Source organism: Hippichthys cyanospilos, chromosome 9 (genome assembly GCF_059441005.1).
Source record: "Hippichthys cyanospilos isolate Australia breed blue-spotted pipefish chromosome 9, RoL_Hcya_1.0, whole genome shotgun sequence".
NCBI classification, from domain to species: Eukaryota; Metazoa; Chordata; class Actinopteri; order Syngnathiformes; family Syngnathidae; genus Hippichthys; species Hippichthys cyanospilos.
Genome location: NC_142377.1, coordinates 13,988,460 through 14,004,071, shown reverse-complemented (window position 1 = coordinate 14,004,071; position 15,612 = coordinate 13,988,460). Strand labels below are relative to the sequence as shown.

General features: G+C 41.6%; 1 long non-coding RNA gene across 1 annotated transcript in view; it reads right to left on the bottom strand.

The window, feature by feature from the left end:
- Positions 1–11,627, bottom strand: part of LOC148419024 (uncharacterized) — an 85,976-nt gene extending 74,349 nt beyond the window's left edge. The window contains exons 1-2 of the long non-coding RNA XR_015866540.1: positions 11,534–11,627; positions 8,596–8,674 (exon numbers count right to left, since the gene is read on the bottom strand). This is a non-coding gene — a long non-coding RNA (uncharacterized LOC148419024). The remainder of the gene's footprint in view (positions 1–8,595; positions 8,675–11,533) is intronic.
- Between the last annotated feature and the right edge of the window lie 3,985 nt (positions 11,628–15,612).

The following is a 15,612-nucleotide window of genomic DNA, read 5'->3' as shown; positions in this document are numbered from 1 at the left end:
TTATTATACTGGTAATATGTGCCAGATATTAATTAATTAACTGTTGAAAATTTTAACTCTGTAAACTCAGTTAAAAAGGAAACTAAGAGGAGAGTCACGTGGATGGACGTTTTCGTAGTTTTACTATAAAAAGTTGCTTGACGGCTCAATGGAAAAAAGAAAATGTGCACACTTTGCAAAGCCAAGTTCAAACATCGAATTTTTTTGGACATCATTGGCGCACCATCTCAGGCCTAAAGTGACTTCTTAAGGGGTTGAGCTTATTGAGCACTTTACAGTGGATTTGAAAAGGAGAGCACCGCTGAGAAATTTCACTTCTAATCTGGGATGTAAAAGAGCCAGCGTTTTCTCCTATAGCAACTTTGCGTGTCCCTCACTTTGCGGCAGTACTCGACTGACAGAAAAAAAAGTTTCAACGTCGCGATCAAGTGGTCGATACTGTGCTAAATACTGTGCTGTTAATGCTGCATTATCAAAATCTTGGCACCATGAGTACAGTTCAACAGCTGTTAAAAAAGGAAACAAATGAACTACATTGAATGCAACACAAAACGTTCGCTTTTTTTCCCCCGTGTATGCGTTCAGAATAACAGTTTATGAAAGGAAAATAAATATTCCTTAAAAGTCACAAAATGTTTTGCTGTCAAAACGACCGAGGTCAGCATATTTCAGGAGAGATCGTGGCCATTTAGACCTTAAGTCAGCCAGCATAAAGGGAAAATATTTCTTGGGTATTTTGTATGGCACTGACGATGAGTATTTAATGGATGACTTTTGGGAAACAAAGGATTTTAATTTGGATATTCCGTGTTCCGGTGTTTGAGTCTATTTTGACAAGAAACGACACTAAAGCCTTTCTTCCACTTTAGTGCTTCATACTGGTAAAAAAAGATTTTGCATTTCTCGTTTTCGGTGATGTGTGGTTACAAGAGAACCATTTTTCGGAAGCTCTTCTGAGGTAGTTACAGTTTGCAGGCTGACTGGGGGCCAATATGTGAAAAAGGAAACCATAAAATTGCCCATTTTGGGACATGCAGGATTTTTACCCTGCCATTTGGATTTTGGTTCCATTTTATCACAGGTAGTCAATTGGCAATTGGAAATTCTGTTTTGGAGTATCGGCCAAATCAGAAATCAATCATCGTCACACAACAGGACGCTGACAATGCAGCACCACTGTAAGCGAGGTCAAGCAACTTGCACCACTCTTTCTTGTCAGAATCCATTTTGCAGCAAAGCAGTCCTCGCTATTGTTTCTTTCATTCTCTCCATTACAACCATTTTATGCTCATCTCAGCAGGCTGACATGTCATTGTAGTGGGCGTTTGACAGTCAAACGCATTTCAGTGTAATTGCCACCTCATAACGTCATAATTACCATAGACGATGCGGCTCTCACTCCTGAGTGGCTTGGCAATAATGGGAGCGCTTTAATGATAGGTGTGTTTTATGGCACACACACACACACACACACACACACACACACACACGCACACGCACGCTTTGCACACTACTCTGGCTCATGTCCAGGTTGCTTTTCCTTTTTTTGTTTTTTTTGTTTTGCCATTTCTCTTCATGTTTATCTCTCATTTAATTCAATTAAAACTTTTAAACAATCTAATTGGAAACAACTGCCTGGAAAAATTAAATTACATAAACAAAACTATCCCGACAGATTACGTCTAATATTAGGCATCTGGGCCTTATTAGGCAGCAGTAATAACAGTATCAGCACACAGGGAGGACAGGGAGCAAACCATTTTCTGCTGTATTAGCTTTGACTGGCCTTGCGAGGAGAAGGTAACCTGTGTGCCTCCATGACTGTGTTCATATATATATATATATATATATATATATATATATATATATATATATATTTATTTATGGGCTGTGCACCCCACAACAGGGCAGTGTTTATTTATTCTCTATTAGAGTAGAAGCAGACATTAAACCCAAACAGGCCAAACACAGCACACTCCCCTTCCCATGTGGAGTTTTTTTTTTTTTTCCTCCTTTCCTTTGGCCTGCCCGATTAAGAACATATGAAAATGGGGCACATGTGAAGCACAGGTTTTTGTAGAACGGTCAGCCATTTTTCATGAGACTGGATTAAATATGTTATAGAAACGATATTCGAGTCGTGGCCATAAAATGTGTGACTGTGTTGCACGAATGACCCAATAGGAGACTTCAGCGAGTGTAGAACAGCTTTCGTTCGATGAGCATCTAATAGATTTTGATTTATTGTTTATTTGTGAGATGCTAAAGCCAAAACAAACAAAACAAATAGATATAAAAAAAAAAACAAAGTAGAACTTGCTGTAAAAGAACTTCATCATTAGTCAGTACTTCTCAATTATTTTGTCATGACCCCCCAGCCTCCCGGAAGAAGAAAACAATTGCAACCCCCCAGCAAGTATAGTATGAAAGTGCACATCTGCATAACGTTGTGTCCTTATTAACTCATTCATGATTCATTGACGACTATAGACGTCAAAATCCCTTTTATTGGCAAGACACAGAATGAGTAAATTATTCTACAGATGGATGGATGTGTTAGTTAGTAGTTAGTTAGTTAGTTAGTTAGCTAGCTAGCTAAACGTTCTTTTGGTAATTTAGCTAATTAACTAGCTAGCTACAGTATTTATTTAGTTTCATATCCAACTGTATCTAAAGACTCGGTTCATTCGTGAAGGTCACATCACTAAGCTGTACCACACCTATAGCCGGTTTTTGATGTGTTTATGACACGACTGAAAATGTTTACTCACTTTGAAATAGAACAAGAACAAGCAGATAACCCAAATATATTGGTTTGAACTTGTGAGGTTCCATTATATGCAGGAAACGTTGGGCGGAAGTCTACAGTGGCTTCTTCAGGCCGAACCTGCTGTCCGGTGCAGAGCAGCGCTTTAGGTTGCTGCAGCTGTTGTCAAGGTCAAATCTCTCTTTCAAACCTTCTCCCCTCAAACTTTCTTTCCCTGTGATCTCTTCCTGACCCTGGCTCAGCCTCTTGCTGCCTGTCTTTCTTTGCCTCTACCACTCCTCTGCGTCTCTCCTTCCCACCCCTGCTGCGGTTTCAACCCGTGTCATCACATCAGAGTCGACAGCTCTAATCACGGTGCGGGCTGTAAAACATGGCAGGGACTGACAGCGGGGCTCAGCGTGCGCTCACACACTCACACACACACACATTTCCCTTTCCTTAACACGCACACATCCAGCTGCAAATGCAGATACACCTTGGTGGGCACGCACAATCGCGCACATTCACACTGATGCGGGCATGTGCACAAACGTATTCAAGGAGACTTCATCTTTCATCGCGCCCTCTCCATCTCGGGTGTATTATCGCGCCTGTGTTCTCGTGCAACCCCAAACATGGTGTTCCTGGAGGTGGAGGAACAAAAGAAGACCTGCCAATCAATGCTTGATCCACCTAATCCGCAGGTAAGACAAGAGCTTTACCATGAAAGACTGTCACAGGCCAGACGGGGGGGAGAACACACGAGCGAGTGACCCGGCAGCAACTCACTTTTTTTTTTTTTTTTTAACAGGTTACAGTTGCAATTAATTTCATGCATTGTCAGTGACTCTATCACTATCACTGAATGAATTTCTGGGTTAGAAGAGGTAAATTACTGTAATTACTTCAAGCAAAAGATTCATGAATTTTATTAGTGGTAGTTTTGAAGGCGTTAAATGTTTGTTTTGCTGTGCCGGCTTAAGGAAAAGTACACTTGAAGTCAAAAGCCGACAGAACACAAATTACTCAAAAATAAACAAAACCAAATAGATAAATCAAAATACTAGTTCGGTTAAAAAAAAAAAACAGACTTCAAAAAATGTCAGGCAATGTTAACCATTGCTGAAAATACATAAAAAAAAAAACTACATCAAAATTTAACATAATTACCTCAATAATGCGACAGGAAAAAACAAAACATTCATGTAGGCATTTCATCAATAAATTGATTCCAACTCATTTGTGATATACAGTATTTGAGAGGCCATTTTGTCAGAGCTGGAGCCGGAGTCTTCTTTTTATTCTCAGGACGGACCGCAGGAGTTCCCCAGTGAGGCAACTCCTACGTAATGTTTTGTTAATATTCATTACAGTGAACAGCTGCTCACACAGACACATTATATGAACATGTGAAGATATTACTTTACCCAGACGTCTTAGGACAAGAGTTCACACGGGTCCATTTCCATACATCCCAGTGGGCCGCATGTAATTGCTTACCGGGTCAAATATGGCCCGGGCGCCAGGGGTTTGACACACATGTCACGGAGACCAGGTCCCAGAAAAAGGAATGTGCAACACTTGGCTATTTATTCCTTTTGTCACTCAAGGCAAGAAAATCCGCAAGTTCTTTCAAAATATTTGATAGTAATAGAAATAGTATTCAAAATAATTTGAGTCAGCTCCAAGGAGGAAAAACGACCAGTGCCACTCAAGGTTAGTCCGATTGTAGCTGAAGTGGGGCTGGTGTCCTTGTCCTGTGTATTCTTTTATTTATTGAATTTTTTTGTATTATACCTTGTGTTTGTAAAGCTTTAGGAGAGAGTGGATGCATTACTGTTTGCATGTGTGGATGTCCATTAACGGGGAGAAAAAAAAAAAAAAAAAAAAAAATCGACCGCCACTGTGCACCTGATACAAAAGAAATCTGATTTCAGTGTTGGCAATGTCTTAAAGACCTTTCCGCATTCATCGCGGCAACAAGATCACATCCTCAATAGAGGACGTATGCTTGAAAAGTTTAAAAGGTTTTATTCACCCAAACCCAGATAAGAAACATAAAAACAGTTCAAGGGAACAGGCAATATTGTCCAATTAAACAAGCGCAAATGGTCACAGCACACTCAGAACTTTTTACACAAATATTTGAAAAAATACCCATTTAAAAAAACACACACACACGCACAAAGAATAAATGTTGACAAAGATGTGAACTGATTAAGCCAGCTCAGATTGTTTGTCCTTGAGCGTTAATGTAATAGAATAGCATCAATACATCCCCTTAAAAAAATATAGCCACAAGGAAAGATTGAGATATTTCAAACACCTGCGCTCAAGACAGAATTTCACTATCCTTTAGTCGGCGAAAACATCTCAAACTCCCATTCAAAGAGAACAATGCGCAACGTCTGTGTATCACTGCCTATGAGGGAGCAAGGCTATATTTTTGAAAAGTTTGAAATGCCATGCATTGTCAGCAGCGGGATGTTTACTTCGCCATGACTGGCCTTTATATGAGTAAAATGTATTGATTTTGGAGAGGGGATGATTGATTTCAAGAAGCCTTCACTAGAAACTTACAACTATGAGCATTGAGGAAAATAATAATAAAACGGAATTCTCTCACTGAGTTAAAACCGTAATATTTATCTGCAAGGTATGGCGCATAACGAACAATGTGAGTGCGTATCTTTTTCAATGAGGCCCTGAGGGTGTGCGCGCGTGTGTGTGTGTGTGTGTGTTCATGGCGCGCGTGTGTGAGGAAGCAGGACAGCTTCAGATGATTTATCCTTGCTTGATCAAGTTGCAAGTGAGTTACTGCCATCACCTTACACCCCCCCTCCAACCCCCTTCTACCCAGGGGCCAGGGTGGTATGTCAGCATCTATGTGACACACCGGCACGCTTATACACACACATGCACACACACATACACGGCAAGGCAGTAAATCAGCATCTGTGACCGCCTCTGTGTGCGTCTCAGCCATCATCTGGCCATTAGACAGTAATGGCCGCCAAAGCAGAGTAGGGTTTCCCTGTGGGCTCAATACAGCACAACAGCATTTATAAGACCCGCCAGCCTGCCTCTCCGATGAGGAGGCAGTGGAAACAGGCGACGGGGATGCAGGAGGTGCAGATGGGGCGGGCGGATCACTTCGACTTCGTGTGCAATCATCGTTCGTTTAATACAGGGGTGTGCAAACTTTTAAACTTGAATTTCTTAGATTTGCTAAACCACTCCAAGCAGTTACATAGTGTTCATTCAGATTTTTGGGGGGACTATGTCACATCTATCGGTTTACGATGATAAGGCAAACAGAATTTGGTGATCTACAAACCCACTATGACGGTGGTAAACTGTGGTATAAGGACTCCTTTTATTTTGTTGAGTATTCCACAAAAGTACATTGCCATGAATGACAATTTTCTAGCAGACAGGCCAGAAATTAAACAGATGTTACACAATCTATATTCTGGAGTTAACGCTACAAATGTATTTCCAAGGTTTAACAAATCAGACAAGCATGGAAAAACATTCTGTTGTAATGCAATCTTTTTGTCATCCAAAAATATGCTTTGTGCTGGGTAAAAGTTAATAATTACTGCACAATGATACATAAGGACCATCTAACTTCACTTAAAATACATTGAGAAGTGAAGATGCGCATCAAGGCACTTCTTAAGGTTAAGACAAGTGGGAGAGGAGACATCATTTTTGCTGTCAAAAAATTCATGTGGTGAAATTTTGCATAATTTGGGGTCTAAAACCCCCACTACAACAGTACTAGTACCCCTGGGGTTACATGTAGGCACTTCTGAGAGTACATGAGGTTTTAACAGAGTGCCTGAATGTATCAGTTAATCAGATTGAATGATTTTTAATGCCGTGACAGATACTGTATAAGTCTTGGTTCTTTTCAAGCTAAGAGCAAATTAATTGGAACACAAGGCAACATCGTGCTGAATTGTGTTTTTGGGACTTTGCAAAAAACGTATGTTTATTTTTCTTTTAAGTATTATACAGATGTGCATTGTCATAAATGACAATTTTCTGGGAGAAAAGTTATATTCTGTTGTTCCTGAATAAAATATGTCTGGATATACCACTACAAATGAGCTTCCAAAGTTTAATAAGAAACATATGCATAGATGTGTGATTTCTTGTTTTGTCCTATTTTTTTGTCCTATTATTGTTGATTTTGTTGATTTTTGATCATTTTTAATAGAGTTCCTAAAGATATCAGCAAGTCTGATTAAGTACTTGTTTAAGACACAGACAGGAATATTTTTGTTTTTTATAAACTAAGAGAAAAATAATTGATACATTGAACAAGTTTTTGCTAAACTTTATTATAGTGACTCCTTTGCTACATATTGTATGCCTTAATTTTAATTTAAAATTGTCTATGCATCTGCATCATCATTAATGCAATATTTAGAGATCCCATTACAAATGCAGGTCCAAAGTTTATTGCATGGCACATCTCTTCAATAGTACTCATTTTGTTCCCATCTAAAAAATGCTTTGCGCTAGTTCAGGGGTATTGGTCTGAAAAAATATTTTCCTGGGGGTTGCTTACAGCACTGCGATGAAAATTCTCTTGGATGCATATGGAGAAGTGAGGATGAGAGTCAAGGTGCTACTGTACAGCACATTTAGACCAGGGGCGAGTGGCAAAAATATTATTTTCTGTCAAAGATTATATGATGTATGATTTGATTTTCCATTGAATTACCGTTCGGCATTTGGAATGGCAAATAATGAAAACTGCACGACCGTTGTAGCCCGACTGCCCAAAGTTTTGATTTGTGAGTGTGGGATGCACAGGTGTTGTGAGGAATGTTAATGACTTTCTATTCAAGGGTGCAAGTAAGCCGTGACAGCATGCCTGTGAGCCACCACAATGAAACCAAGGCGGCCAAGTGGAATCCATTCATAACTCATTGTCACTATTTACATCTGTGCTCTCTGGATAGATTGTGTACATTCATCTGATTATTCACCGCATCTTTAGCGATCGCTAGCTTTTGAGTGCCTTCTTTGGATAGCAGCGTGTTATGCACTGTACATAATATACTTCAAACCACAATTAATGATCCCACCAGGGATTTGAGATATTAAATACCGTATCACCCGAAGCCCTAACAACCATGGGCAACAGCTTGAACAAAAACCTCCCAAACCCCACAGACCAGTATAAAGCAGAATGTCAGAATCAAAGCTTTGCAGCCCAGCGATACTGGAGTTGTAATTTAGTCTCATACTGCACGTGGAAAAAACAATAAGAATGAATGCACCATCTCGTAATGCAACATCTCTGAACTTCCAGGTTTTGTTAAGTGGCGCCAATATGGACAAAATTTTGCCTGAAAGAAGACTACATTTCCGGTGAGGACCAGCACGTAAGTGTTGTGAAATCCTCATCTCTCAGTCGCATGCATTTGGAATGAATTACATTTCTATTTCCAGTGACTAAGTGAAGGATGAGGTCATGAACCTAATCGTGTTGAAAACAAGTGGTTCTCAAACTTTTTTCAGTGATGTACCCCTTGTGATATATTTTCAGTCAAGTACCCCTTAACCAGTGCAAAGAATTTTGGGGTTTAAAAGAAAAAGAAAAATAATTTACACATGCCATCAGTATCTGATTAATTCAACTTAAGACCCTTTCAAACTTCAATTTATTGGTCCACAAAAAAAATAATCAGGGGCAATTGCTAGAACATCTTCTAAAAAATGTCAATGGACTTCATGATGAATAAATAATAATAAGGGAGGTGGAGGGAATGAAGGTTAAGTCAAAGGACTAGAATGCGCAGTGAACTAAAAGAAAAGGCCTTTTGACAAACCTGGCATTGTGGGCTGCACTGGTCAGAAAAACGCGTACCTTTAATGTCCCAGGACACAGGGCAATCGTCAAAGTTGTTCCTGTAAAATATATTAGACACACAAATTAGTATTTTGCAGGCACATTTCATATGTGTGACTCCATACAGGAAGGGCAGAATGTGGATTTGAACTCACAACTTCTAAAGTTTGAGCTAGATGTGCTAAGCTGATTAGCCACTATTCTATTTGTTTTTATTCTTATTATTTATTCATCATGAAATCCATTGACATTTTTTTATGTTGCGCCTTTGGGAATATTTCTAGACAGTAAGGTTAGCACAATGTGTCTTTTTTCCCCCTAAGAACGCAGTGATGGACAATTTAGCAAGATGTTCTGGCAATTATCCCCTGTCTGGAAGAGGAAAAAAAAAACTGAGTTTAAGCAAGGGAATTGATGCTGAGAACTGAAGTGCATTCAAATGAAATTATATGAAACAAAGCTGTGAAATGATGAAACGTTGCAGCTCTGATATCAGATAATAGATTGCTTCTTGTTCAGGTTCCGCTGGTGAGCCTCTCCCGTCCCACCCCCTACCCCCTCCATATTTCTCTTGCAGGGACACTGGGACGTACATTATGTCAGTGTCACGCAAAATACGTGTGAATGGGCTGTAATTCCCCCCAGTTTAAGTCCCTTATTTCCATTTTGTCATGTTTGAGCGCCTGTCATGCTTTTGAACAAACATTGACATCATTAAAATGCAAATGCAGTTTGGATGGTGGAGGAGACAGAGGGAGATCTCCGGGTTGATATGCACACAAGAAGAAGCACACACAAACTAAGACACACACCACCGTGAGTCGATATGGCAAACATTCAGCAAGGTTTGAGTACAGTGTGTGTGTGTGTTTTTTCTCTCTGATTGTATTGCTGTTAATACTCCATGCCTACTGCCCTTTAGAAAGGGGAGGGGGGTGTGACGGCCTTCACTCCAGGGCCCCTGCAGAAGCCCAGGGAGTGGGTAAGTGGGTTAACCCAGAGGCCCAGTCAAAGCCTGTGGAATGGATAAGTGGGTCACCCGCCCTCAACTGAACACTCAAAGGATCCACTCTGACTCCTCTCCCTTTTTATTATTAGAGCTGGTCTAATGTGTGAGGGGACCGCAGGAAGGAGCATGGCACTCATCTGCGCAAGAATGTGGGAAGATTTTCGCCATGTGTGAATGAATGTACAGTGCACTGTACTGTCGCAACTAGAAAAAAAAATGCTCATTGATGGTAAAACGGAAAGTAAAGCAGTTTAAGGCTGCGTAACAATAATTTCTTCCATTTGATGTGAAGCGTGTGAGAGTGTGATCCAAAAATGTAGGTGAAGAAGTTCATATGCTGGCCAGGTGTCACTGAATGGACATTGATTGGCCGTCATGGGTTGGCAAATTAGGCTCCTGTTGTGGGTGGGAGAGCAAGTTCAGGAGCAGAAGGAAGACTTGAAACCGCAATAGCATGTGAGGAATGGTAAATTTAACTTGAAAAAACACCCCAATGATACTTTTAATAAAGATAGCGCGACATGCATTCTTTGTAAGAAGGAGCTTGCTTATCAGGCAAGCAGCTCAAGTGTAGCCTATCACATAAATGCAAAGCACCCAGCCTCGACTGCAGCGACAGCTCACAATACAGACGCAAATGTAGTGAGCCACACCAAAGCTCTTTGCCAAACTAAACTTGAGAACACCGAGCAAGTCCGTGATGGACGGGATGGATGATTTTCATTTTAATGTGATTTTCAAATTATTTGGTGATTGAAAGCAGCACCATTCCTGCTGAGGGTCAAAACTAAACTTTGCAGCCAGAACTTGGAACACTTGCTAAAGGTTTTTCTCATAATTATTTCAATGAGATTCAAATGAGATGTACAATGTTCAGTATGAAAGTATGTTTCTACAATGAAAACCGTTGGGGTGGCGGTTCCGTACGCTGATGCTAGCAAGTCAGCATTATGCTACATAGCTGGATTCGGCTACATGTGCGCAGACACACTCACACATAAAAGCACACAGTTCAGTTAGGAGAGAAGGAGGATCATGTGCAGAGCATCTTGTGTAATGGAAAACCCTTTGTTGAGCAAGAACAGCCTTACCGCACCGACACGAATCTACCCAAAAAACAATCGCTTCATTTCACACACTACAGACCTCATCGTTGTTTTTAACTAAGGTCATCCAGTTTCCCGTTCTGCATCGGCAATGGTTTCGAATGATTACTGTATACGACTCATCCCGAGCGGTATGTGATGACAAACCGGCCGGGTCTTTCTGTTCCACCTCGCAAAAACCGCAACACAGATAAACAGTCCCTGAGGTAACAGCCAAAATTAAGATCTTATTACTTAAGGCTTTCTCTCACTCGCTCCCTTGCCCCCCGCCCCCTCCACACACACAGTGGCTTGTCAGCTGCCAGACCCTGACGTCTCCTTTCATGTCGGCCAGGCCTCCGAGAGGAGCTGAGAGATGCTGAGGGGCGCGCCGAGCCTCCCAGGGCTTTGATTCCTGCTAGATAATAGCTGGTTCACTGTCAACTTCCAGGATGATCAGTTAAATCCTTAATCACTGCCTGTCCACATGCATGACAGTTATTTTTGGGGGCTCCTTTTCTGGACCATCTCCTCACAACACACGATGAGAAAAGGAATCTCATAAGAGAAGCAACAGGAGGAAAATATCACGCTGTGGGAGGGGCTGGCTCAGTGCGGTGCCATTTCCAAGAACTGTGTGGGACATTACGTGCATGATGCAAAATGCTGAGAAAATTCTTCTTGTGATTCTCCTAGAGAAGAACATCACTTTAAACTGTCAGTATGACAGAAAGAAGACAGTTGACCGTGTCAGTTGTCTTTGACCACGCTTTTACCTGCCTGTTTCAGAGGAAGAAGGAAGAAGAAAACGGTAAAGTCGTCACCTGTCAGCCTGTTCTGTACTCCCGTCATGGGCAGAGTGGCGCTGAGAGATGAGGCTTGATCAAGGCTGCTCCAAAGCAAGGTGCTGCCAGTCCAGACAGCCTCTCAACCCCGAGCGCCGCCACCTTTAAGATGGGGGGGATGTCAGTTAGACAACGATGAAATTCCTTCAAGTAAAGTTCAGGTTCAGAGGGCGTCAAAGGAAGTTTTGGACACTTGGGCGATGACACCTTTGGGGAGTTATGAATTTTGTCTTTGTAAGTTTAAAGGCTCAACTTGAAGTGGGTGTGGGATGATCTGAAATAAAATCATGATTGTCACCAAGGGTATCCCATTAAAGCCGGCACAACTGACACATTTATAAGGGTCATTAGGTTATTGGCTCCAAGCTAGAAAAGGTTAGCAAGTGATAAACCAATATGAAAATGTGTTTGAAAGAAATGAAGCAAATTTTATACCCTTGATACTTTTTTTTTTTTTTTTTTTGTTCTAATCATTCTTTTGAAGTTTCTTTGACAATGTAATATTGTTAGTACTGACCTATTGTTCAATTATGCTTTTCTTTGTTGGGGTCAAAAGTCACTGAAGCCAATAGAAAATGTGCCCCCTGGTGGCACATCAAAAGCACTTCAAACTCAAACTCAAAATCAATACTTGGGTAGCAGCTACACCGCATTGGACTAAATGAAGCAAGGTTCCAGTCATGAGATAAAAGTAGTGGCTTATATGACTTCATTTAAAAGTTTATGAGTAAATTTTCGTTTTTACAACCATCTTTTTTTCAACTGTGGACGAGAAGTCCTCCATTTGATATGAATAAATAGACGGTCACTTTCAGGCAAGTTATGAGTGCATTGAAGCACATGTGCCATTTTTTTTTTTTTGGAGTGCGTTGTTACATGACGCACAAAATAACGCCACTTCAAATGTAGTGTTGACTTTTTGCGGGATTTCCTCCAATATTCTTTTGAGAGCACACGGACTTATATAGCTTATTTGTTCCAACTCCTGCTTGTTCACCCGCTTCTATCAGTTTCTCCCAAGCACCACCATGCGCACAGAAAGATGCTTTTGTGGCTTTGCTGTAAAAGACGGCCCATACTCAATCGGCTCATTTCCACATCTTGACCTTTGACTGCTTGATACTAGCTGGCGGCGCTGGGCTGCAAGGCACAGGGATTCTTTCAGCCAATCGAATCAGAGCGCAGCTGAAGGTCAAAGAGTCACTGTTGCACCGTGTATGGAATTCCTAAGAGCCACGGAGGTCAGGGATCGCGCTCAATCACAGCCCGTCGAGCGAAGAAAACATGACTCTGAAGCCACAACACAATGATGACACACACAACAAACAGTGATGCATGATGGCACATCCGGATGATAAACTCAAATACCAATCTAATGGATGCTCGGCATTGTTTGATTTGGCATCAATCATGTGATCACACCAAGTGGGGCTTACCAGGATAGGACCACTTTGCGGTGCTGGGAGGGAAAGTAGAGTGACTCCTCTGAAGCTGAACTGCCTCTTAGTCATACAGTTAGAAATGAGAACTCCGTTTCTTGTTTGTTTGGGGGACATATATTCTAATAGAGAAAGTTGTCTCAAGGACAGAAATTCCATGATGTAAGCAGACAGTATTTAAGATGGCTACGCTTTTGATTTATACGAACTGTACTTTTTATAGTCACAAAAATAGTCACGCACGGTCACGACGCAACTCGCACTTTATGCCTTCGCCATTGTAGATGCCAACAGTTGGACTCAGGAACACATAGTTTATTTCCGGTTTAAGGTGAAAAGAGGTCATAGAGACTTCTTTTGCAAAAAATGAGTCGTACAGAGACTTCTTTTCATAAGTACACAACAGCATCCCCTGCTCAAAGCTCCCAGAAGGGGAAGGAAATACTCCAAAACCCCAATTTGGGGAAAATCAGAAACCTTCAGAAGGGACCGCAGCTGGGAAGAACCCCCTTCCGGGCTCAACAGGTTGAAGTGTACCAAATACAGACAAATGCAGATACGCAATACAGATTACAGAAACATATTGTGCCATTTTAGGCAGGAAACGTCCAGAGCAAAGATGTCTTGACATCATGCGAAGCGATTGGGCAGGAAACTCCCTACAGTCCAGCCAGCATTGTGTCAATGGGATGTCCCCACTACGACAGAAAAAAAAAAAAAAAAAAAAACTTGTGTGTGCACTTGTGCGATATCTACAGGAGCATGCAGGCCACGTCTGCCGCTTAACACTCACTTTCATCACGCACACACTCAGAAGTGACAGTCCCGGTCTACAAAGAGATTTAGAACATCACCAAGAAACCTGCCATGTCTTTTCCTCTCACTCACATGCAAACACACAAACAGAGAAATACCCTCACAAAGCTTGCACCGAAGGGACTGGTGATGTCACCCAGGGACGTGTTTTAGGCCCCCATAATTTCCCATTATTCCTCCTAATGAACAAGACCGAAGCTGTTAAACGACTCTCCTCTTCTCTCCCATAAACCCTCCAACATCCTCATTTCCTGTCATCCGAGCCAAATCTCCCCAGCATCCCATTTGACGCGAATCCTCGGAACACATCGGCAAACACAAGGCCCACAAAAGGCTGAGCTCCAATACACAAAAACACAACAACAAAGCAGTTGTTGTCAGGTCGTTAAGTCCTTGCCACTGTATCCGAGGGTCGGGGAGACGGCAAGCAGACAGCGAGAGGCGCAACGGGATGAGATGGGCTTTGGAGAATAAAAGCCGGCTAATCCTCGCATTTGGATACGGGGAAACGCAGGCCCGCAGGAGAAGGCATCAAAGCCCAAGCTAAATTAGCCTACATCCAACCAGGCGGAGGAGGATAGGAGCGGCAGAGTGAGAGGAACACGGAGAGCTGCTCTCCTATGGGCCCAGATTAACAACACACACTCATTATGCTCCAGCATTGCGCGTCGACACACATGCGCACACTGCAGTGCCCGCAGATTAGAAACATACACTCATTATTCCGGCTCGGTGGGACACTAAACCCCAAAATCCAGCATGCTTGCTGGGAGCACTTGCTAACGGACTAACGGGGCCCATCACTGCTTTTGTGTGCATTGTTAGCTATGCTGGGAGCTAGCAACTCATCGGGAGTTTCTCGGTGCGCGTGGGTATGTGTGAGACGGAAGGGAAAACAGAAGCAAGCAATTAGGCCGGGAGGAGACTGCTGCTTTCATTCAGCGCCACAAGTGGAACCCCTTGACAACATATTACATTAGAAAGTTGGACTTTGCCATTTTGGATGCTTCGCTACTCAGAAACAAATATATTTAAGCATGTGTACGAATGTGTGCGCACATTGAAAAAAGTGTTTTTTTGTGTTTCCGGCACCAAAGGTTTTGTATGTAGTCGGGTTGGCAAAGTTATGTAATGATGAGCAAGATTTGGTGGTTTTCTTCAAAAGTTGAACTTCACGGGAAAAGAATCATGTCAATCTTTCATATTTAGTATTTTGTAGTAGAAATTCATAATGTTTAATCCAAAATTTTACATAAGTAAATACGTTACAAGCTTTGTAGAAAACATTTTAGGCATGTCGCTATCAAACATGTTTAGGATCGACGACTTCATTGATTAATCTGATAACCTGATAAAATTTCATTTTGCATTGAGGTCTATTGCAAATCTTTTCCTCAATTCTTGTTTATTAACCAACTACTGCTTTGCAATTTGGATACACTGTGCTCAAGACAGTCCCCTTAACTCCACAGTGAGAATGACAGAGTTGCAGTAATCCATCTGTTCTAATACATCTAGTTTCCAAGTCTAATATCACAGCTCTGACCACATTACAAGACTCTGGATTCATAAAAACCGAATTTCCAACGGGGAAAAAAATATTTCAATATCCATTAAACGTATGATTGAGCAGTGTCCCAAAATGGATTGCGCTTGACCTCTGAGGTCTTGCTGACCCTTTAAATCATAAACCAGACAAAACCAACCGTAGTGGTCTGTACAGAAAGCCGTATTACCAAGCAGGTCGTTTGCTCCCCCACTCACACACACGTACATACACCCACATGCACACACAGTAGCAAT